Below are 9,262 nucleotides of genomic sequence, written 5' to 3'. Positions count from 1 at the left end.
ACTACTGTTGTGTCGTCTGCAAACTTGATTGAATTGGAGGTTTGCGTGGCCACGCAGTCATGGGTGAACAGGGAGTACAGGAGGGGGCTGAGCACGCACCCATGTGGGGCCCCTGTGTTGAGGATCAGCATTGTGGAGGTGCTGTTTCCTACCTTCACCACCTGGGGGCGGCCAATCAGGAAGTCAAGGACCAAGTTGCACAGGGTGGGGTTCAGACCAAGGGCCCTGAGCTTAACGATGATCTTGGAGGGTACCAAACGAACGTCCTGGAAGCTGGGACACTGACAGACGATCGCTCTAACTGGCAGCACCTGATGTGCTTATCAAGCAGGCTAAGCACTTGGACAAGGTTGCTGCTGCCCCCTGGGGGAATGGAGTGTGGATGTGTAACCTGGTCAGTGTGTCTGTCTATGTCCAAACACTAACCTTGCCCCATATAACAGATGACCCAATATCTAAATCTTATCAGGACACAAATGTACTTATCTGCCAAAATGAACGATCGTTATGGAAATCTCCCACTATTGTCCTCTCATGAAATCACAGTATATCACATATAAAGTATATAATATGTAAACAGGTGGCTGAAGCAGGTACAGTATGTGGAACGCTACAAATGCCACATCATGCCAGCCACAGTAGATTTGCAGTGTGATGATGTATGGCATCCGTGACCTACTGAAAAGAGCACAGCCTGCTATTCAAACGGAAACACATGTTCAGATCAAGTTAGCTTTGTCTGGTCATATTTCCCAGACAAAGAAAACAAGGTTTGGTTTTTATGGCATGGTGGTTTAGTGGGTGAGTAAAACATTCCCTGTCTGATAGGGAATGTGCTCAGTACTGTTTTTGTAGGGGAAAACCAATATCCTAAAAGTCTGAAGAACATGATCAAATCAAATTTTATTGGTCACATACACATATTTAGTAGATGTTATCGGTCACATACACATATTTAGTAGATGTTATCGGTCACATACACATTTAGTAGATGTTATCGGTCACATACACATATTTAGTAGATGTTATTGGTCACATACACATATTTAGTAGATGTTATTGGTCACATACACATATTTAGTAGATGTTATTGGTCACATACACATATTTAGTAGATGTTATTGGTCACATACACATATTTAGTCGATTTTATCGGTCACATACACATATTTAGTCGATGTTATCGGTCACATACACATATTTAGTAGATGTTATCGGTCACATACACATATTTAGTAGATGTTATCGGTCACATACACATATTTAGTAGATGTTATTGGTCACATACACATATTTAGTAGATGTTATTGGTCACATACACATATTTAGTAGATTTTATCGGTCACATACACATATTTAGTAGATGTTATTGGTCACATACACATATTTAGTAGATGTTATTGGTCACATACACATATTTAGTAGATGTTATTGGTCACATACACATATTTAGTAGATGTTGTTGCGGGTGTAGCTAAATGCTTGTGTCTCTAGCTCCAACAGTGCAGTAATAGCGAACAATTCACAACAATATACACATCTAAAAGTAAAATAATGGAATTAAGAAATATATAAATATTAGGATGAGCAATGTCGGAATGGCATTGACTAAAATACAGTATAATACAGTATATACATATGAAATGAGTAAAGCAGTATGTGAACATTATTAAAGTGGCCAGTGATTCCATGTCTGTATATGGGGCAGCAGCCTCTAAGGTGCAGGGTTGAGTAACCAGGTGGAAGCCAGCTAGTGATGGCTATTTAACAGTCTGATGGCCTTGAGATAGAAGCTGTTTTTCAGTCTCTCTGTCCCAGCTTTGATGCACCTGTACTGACCTCACCTTCTGGATGATAGCGGGGTGAACAGGCAGTGTCTCGGTGGTTGTTGTCCTTGATGATCTTTTTGTCCTTGCTGTGATATCGGGTGCTGTAGGTGTCCTGGAGGACAGGTAGTTTGCCCCCGGTGATGTCTTGGGCATACCGCACCACCCTCTGGAGAGCCCTGCGGTTGCGTGCGGTGCAGTTGCCGTACCAGGTGGTGATACAGCCCGACAGGATGCTTTCAATTGTGCATCTGTAAAAGTTTGTGAGGTTCTTAGGGGCCAAGTCGAATTTATTGAGCCTCCTGAGGTTGAAGAGGCACTAATGCGCCTTCTTCACTACACTGTCTGTGTGGGTGGACCATTTCAGATTGTCAGTGAAGTGTACTCAGAGGAACTTGAAGCTTTCACCTTCTCCAATGCGGTCCGTCGATGTGGATAGGGGCGTGCTCCCTCTGCTGTCCCCTGAAGTCCACGATCAGCTCCTTCGTTTTGTTGACGTTGGGGGAGGTTATTTTCCTGTCACCACACCGCCAGGGCCCCTCACCACCTCTCTGTTGGCTGTCTCATCATTGTTGGTAATCAGGCCTACTACTGTTGTGTCGTCTGCAAACTTGATGATAGAGTTGGAGGCGTGCGTGGCCACGCAGTCATGGGTGAACAGGGAGTAAAGGAGGGGGCTGAACACATACCCTAGTGGGGCCCCTGTGTTTAGGATCAGCATTGGGGAGGTGCTGTTTCCTACCTTCACCACCTGGGGGCGGCCCATCAGGAAGTCAAGGACCAAGTTGCACAGGGCGGGGTTCAGACCAAGGGCCCTGAACTTAGTGGTGAGCTTGGAGGGCACTACGGTGATGAAGAATGAGCTGTAGTCGATGAACAGCGTTCTTGCATTGGTGTTTTCTCTTGCCCAGGTGGAATAGGGCAGTGTGCAGTGCAATGGCGATTACGTCATCCATGGATCTGTTGGGGCGGTATGTGAATTGTAGTGGGTCTAGGGTGTCAGTTAAGGTGAAGGTGATATGATCCTTAACTAGCCTTTCAAAGCACTTCATGATGACAGAAGTGAGTGCTGCGGGGCGATAGTCATTTAGTTCAGTTACCTTCGCTTTCTTGGGTACAGGAACAATGGTGGACATCTTGAAGCAAGTGGGGACAGCAGACTGGGATAGGGAGAGATTGAATCTGTCCGTAAACACTCCAGACAGCTGGTCTGCGCATGCTCTGAGGACACGGCTAGGGATGTCGTTGTACTGTCTTATCCTCAAAGCGGCGAAGAAGGTGTTTAGCTTGTCCAGGAGCAAGACGTCGGTGTCCGTGACGTGGCTGGTTTTCCCTTTGTAATCCGTGATTGTCTGTATACCCCGTCTCATTTCTGAGCCGTTGAATTGCGACTCCACTTTGTCTCTGTACTGACGTTTTGCCTGTTTGATTGCTTTACGGAGGGAATAACTACGCTGTTTGTATTCACCCATTTTCCCAGTCACCTTGCCATGGTTAAATACGGTGGTTCGTGTTTTCAGTTTTGCGCAAATGCTGCCATCTGTCCACATGTGTACATGTGCACACACATGTATCCTTTAGATTATAACTTCTTTGAACATTTAACATCAGAGGCTGACAATATTATTCAAGCATATCTGGGTCAATGTATTTGATTTAGTGAATGTGATCTAGAGAATGTAATTGCACCACCCAGAGACTGTAATAAATGCCATCCATTGTGAATTCAGGATAAAAAAGAAAGCGTAATATACACATTTGAAAGTAGCCTATATGCCCATTATCTCTGGGATTGAAAAGTTGATGGTGAAAGCAACATTGTGCCTGATTTCATGTGGTATATTAATGTCTCAGCAGAATGATTTTTAGAGCCAAAATGTCCACAGTCTTAATTGAGTACTTAGATTCTGTAACATCTGACATCTACTGGTGGCGATTAAGTGCCTCAGTCAAATGCGGGGAGCACTTACACTAATTGATTGTGGCCATAAATCTGTCACGTTGCAGCCAGCTTGTGGGAAACCACAAAACTGCTTCATGCAGAATAATTTTTCTCCTGCTCCTTTTGTCTTTACTCTCATCGAATCCCGGCCTATACAACAATGACATTGTCAAATACATTTCAAAGATTTACAGTCTTTTAGAAACATTTATTTGGATGCCCAGAATCACTGTACTAGTCAGAAGATAACCAATGAAGTGAAAAAATTGGCCTTGGAATCATCAAATCATCAAAAATGTATTGAGATCTTACCCAAAGGAAAATGGGCAGTTGTGACCTTTGACCTAACACTAGACTGGAGCATCAACGGAACCCAATTACAATTCTCCTTCTCTTTAAAGTTTGCACTCAGTTTGGACTCAAAAACATCCAATGGGGGTGAGAAACATGAAACTCTGACTCGACACCAGTGCAATCCTTTTAAATCCATGAGGAGGGGTGAAAGAGTGCACACCTCAGGGAAAAGGGGTGAGAATCAGAATTGGGCAAAGCTCTGTGATAACTATAGATAAATACAGTGCCTTCAGAAACTATTCAGACCCCTTGACCTTTCCACATTTCGTAACGTTACAGCCTTAGTTTAAAATGGAATACATAATTTTTTAATCCTCAGCAATCTACACACAATACCCCACAATGACAAAGCGGAAACAGATTTTTGAAGTGTTTGCAAATGTATTCAAAATAAAAAACAGAAATACCTAATTTACATAATTATTCTGACCCTTTGCTATGAGACTCGAACTTGAGCTCAGGTGGCCCTGTTTCCATTGATCATCCTTGAGATGTTTCTACAACTTGATTGGAGTAAACCTGTGGTAAATTCAATTGATTGGACATTATTTGAAAAGGCACACACCTGTCTATATAAGGTCCCACAGTTGACAGTGCATGTCAGAGCAATCGGAGAAGGGCCTTGGTCAGGGAGATGACCAAGAACCTGATGATCACTCTGACAGAGCTCCAGAGTTCCTCTGTGGAGATGAGAGAACCTTCCAGAAGGACAACCATCTCTGCAGCACTCCACCAATCAGGCCTTTATGGTAGAGTGGCCAGACGGAAGCCACTCCTCAGGAAAAGGCAGATGACAGCCTGCGTAGAGTTTGCCAAAAGGCACCTAAAGGACTCTCGTAGCATGAGAAACAAGATTCTCTGGTCTGATAACCAAGATTGAACTCTTTGTCCTGAATGCCAAGCGTCACGTCTGGAGGAAATTGGCCCCATCCCTACGGTGAAGCATGGTGGTGGCAGCATCATGCTGTGGGGATGTTTTTCAGCGGCAGGGACTGGGAGACTAGTCAGGATCGAGGGAAAGATGAACGGAGCAAAGTCCAAAGAGATCCTTGATGAAAACCTGCTGCAGAGCGCTCTGGACCTCAGACGGGGGTGAAGGTTCACCTTCCAATAGGACAACGACCCTAAGCACACAGCCAAGACAATGCAGGAGTGGCTTCAGGAAAAGTCCAGCCAGAGCCCGGACATGAACCCGATCGAACATCTCTGGAAAGACCTGAATATAGCTGTGCAGCAACACTCCCCATCCAACCTGACAAAGCTTTAGAGGATTTGCAGAGAAGAATGGGAGAAACTCCCCAAATACAGGTGTGTCAAGCTTGTAGCGTCGTATCCAAGAAGACTCGATGCTGTAATCGCTGCCAAAGGTGCTTCAACAAAGTACTGACTAAAGGGTCTGAATACTTATGTAAATGTAATATTTCATTTGATTATTTTATATAAATTATGAAAAAAATCGAAAAACACGTTTTTTTCTTTGTCATTATGGGCTATTGTGTGTAGATTGATAAGGGAATTTTTTTTAATGTCATCAATTTTAGAATAAAGCTAACGTAACAAAATGTGGAAAAAGTCAACGGGTCTGAATACTTTCCGAAGGCACTGCATGTAGGGATCTTTTACATCCAATTAAGGATGCAGTGTAGAGAGTGCTCGCAAGCCTCCAAAGTGCTTGGCACCACCATGGACAGGAGAAGTACTGCATGGTTAGATCAAGCACAATGGGGTCCTGGGCAGAGATATACAGCCATTGGAGGTTATGTTGGACCAGGATCAATCTGGTCGATTTAGGTGGGATGGTAGTACTCAATTATCTTAACTACACCATTAGAATCCTGTAAAAAAAAATAAAAAAATCCCCCCCAAAATTATGGAGAATATGGTAATCAGCTCTAAAATCATGAAAGGAAGACTTCGCCACCAGAATATGCTATTTCTTGATCCTTTGGTCTTCCAACTCCATTTGTGATTCAAGGACAACACCAAAGCTCTACGGCATTGATAGCCCAGGAGGAGAAGTGGTGGATGTCCACTGGCATCAGGGAGGGTTGCAGACCTGGGGAGGGATGCAGACCTGGGGAGGGATGGACCCAAATGACACCGTCTTACATACTATTGAGACATAAGGGCAGTGTTCGTTATATAGTGCGGCTATCTGCAAAATTACAAAAAAGAATTAGTCATAGGTCACACTCTCACTGCGGTGAAAAGCGGGCGCCGCCCTTCCTGCGCATAAACTGCGACAAAACTCCGCCCTCCCATCCTTCGCACCCCACCCCATCAGATACCTTCGTACAAAAAAAGCAGAAAACACATACAATTTCACAGTTCAAACGGTGAAAGATTAGAACATTTACATAATATGAATAAAAACAGGCCAACAAGAAGAGTTTGTTAATGAAATTACCACTGCATTACGGGGAATCAATGAAAACAGAGTTTGGAAGAAAGATGGTCATCTTGTTAAAGAACATCAATATCTCCTAAAGAGGACCAGCTCTTAGGTCTTCCAGCTAATGGACAAAGAATAGGCTAAACGTCCAAGGACAGATGGAACAGCTCGGGAACAGTAGATACAGCCATACCACCGGTGTCCATCTGTAGACATTTGCTAACTCATCAGACCTGAGACTCAACTGCTTCTGAAATGATGGTCCAAACCTGGTTATTTGTCACCTGGACTCAAAGTCAGCAGTCAGTAAGAAATAACGACCTCCACAGATGGAGAACGAATGATTTCTCTGAAAGACCTGTGAGGACAGTCCCAACAGTGGGTTTGGAAATCTTGTTACTTCCATCCTTTCCATATCCCCTTATTGAAATGGGAAGAGTTTCAGTGATAATGAAGTTAAGCTCTGACAACTGAACCACTTTGTGTGATGAAATGAGAAAAGATGTGTGCATTGGAGAGTGACTGACAACTAGTGTATAGAGCGATGAGCAATGGGGTTTGGTTAACAGACTAGTAGTGAAAATATAGGGAAAAATTGTCTATGGAATGTTGACGTGTGAAGGGAAAACGTCCCTACAAAGACAGAGGTGTCCTTGCAGGTATTTGATGATGTTTCAGATGGACAAAGGTGGTGTGATGGTATCATGGTTGGTGGGATGGTGTTATGGTTATTATCCATGGACATTTGATTTATACATGCTGTCTTACCTTAGTTTGGTGGATTTTTGTTGTTTTAATAATGTCAATGTATCTGTGTCCTAAACTAAGGTCTTTCAAACTAAGCTATAACTCTAAAACCTCACCATTTATAGAATATACTGTATATGAGATAGGAGAAAGTTTCATTTGTCTCCCTCCGTTCACAGGACTTGCATGAACTATCATCTTTGTCCTCTTCCATTGAAGGCATGACAGAAATCTCAAATAGCTGTCAACCCAGGGGTACTGTGGACCAAGAGTCAGGAAGTCAACTTAGAGGATATCAAGAAAATTAGGCAAATATAAAACTAAAACATTCTGAATTTCAATAAACCTCACCCGTTATACTTCACCCATCCATTATAGCTCAGCCGTCTTTGAAGCATTCCGACAGCTGTCACTGGAAAGTCACTCCCTCCAAACTGGTCTGTCCATGAATCCTCTCGCCCCATAGCCGATGGTGGGACGCCCAGCTTGGTGGGGTAGTTGAGGGTCGTGAGGAAGAGCGGGTGTTCCTCTGAGCTGGGTGTCTCGCCTCTAATACCACCAAGCTCAACTGGAGACAGACTGTCTTGACTACGTCTCCTCCAACACACCCCAAGCCCGTACCTCCGGCCCCTCCTTCAAGTTAGGAGGGGTTAGTGATTTTCTCCTGGGATAGGTGGACTGGCGTGGACTTGGGCAGGGTGGGATTGGATGTGGTATGAGGGGGGGCATGTTTCCGCATTTCATAAATATTAATACAGAGTCCGCCCCTCTCCGAAGGGGCAGATTCTTTAATTTCGTTTGAGGGGGAAGTGCTTTATTCACTTAATGGCTTTTATTAGTGCCCAGTCTTCAACTCTTTCATTAGCTAAAGTGCTGCTATAATTTAAAGGGGGAACGGGGTGGGGGAGGGGCGTTGTCCTGAGAAACGTTGCTCCTGCCGCTGCAGCCAGCCACTGCTGTCTAAACCTCTGCAGAAGGTGGCCATTCTGTCTCAAAAAAGATTGGAGACTCCAACATCGAATACACTGTAGATAAAGTAATATTCAAGCCATTAGAGTGGTTACAGGAAGTGTTGAGGGCAAATGCCAGGTTTCCCATTATGTGGCAGATTTGTCCTTCACCTGAACATTAGTCAAATTGAAAGTAATACTTTCTTGCAAATACACCCTAATTCCACAAAAACATTGATCAAGTAGGTGTTATTGGTTAGATCTGTTATCATTGGATGTGTTCAGTCCCCTGTTATAAAAATTCAGTTAAAGCAATATATTGATTGCTTTCATTTTAGAAATGCTACCATGGAGTGAACACATTAATGTTATCAAAAAAATACGCTAAATAATAATCAAACATTTCAAAAACATTTCAATTTAAAGAGTAAATATTGTGTTTGAGCAATAAGGGTGTATGTCATAATGTATGCCTTGATAATAATGGTGTTCAGTTATGACTTTACTCTGGCCAAATTTAAAAAAAGGCAGTGATCAATTCAAAATTCACAATTACCGGTTGCTGAGCAGGCTATACCATGCCAATACCACCCTACATCATAGACAGATATCGAACGCTTATAGGTTCAGATAAAATGCTAGAACGTGACATGTAGCCTAAATCAGGTTCTAAAAAGCTATTTTGAAATCAAATTTGATCAGATGTGTCCAGTCCTGTGAAACGTTCTGTGATCATTAACACATGGCAACACTTTATTGAGTGTCCTGAGCAAATGTCCCACCTGACCCTATCATGCTATCCATCTAACACCCCCCCCCCCACCCCCCCAAAAAAATGCTAACGTGGCGACTTCTGACACAAAATGGCTGATCCATCTCATACAGCTGGGTTGCTACACATCGGCATTAAATAATCCATATACACCAAAGTGCTTCAAGATCTGATGAAACGCTATGCACTACTGTGGGTTATCGGTGTTTCTGAACAGCTGGGGTAGAATGTCCCCAGACTGTGTCTGAGTGAATGAACTGATTAACCTTAGAGACTGTC

This window comes from Salmo salar, chromosome ssa11 (assembly GCF_905237065.1).
Source record: "Salmo salar chromosome ssa11, Ssal_v3.1, whole genome shotgun sequence".
NCBI lineage: Eukaryota > Metazoa > Chordata > Actinopteri > Salmoniformes > Salmonidae > Salmo > Salmo salar.
Note: the sequence above shows the minus strand (reverse complement) of the source record.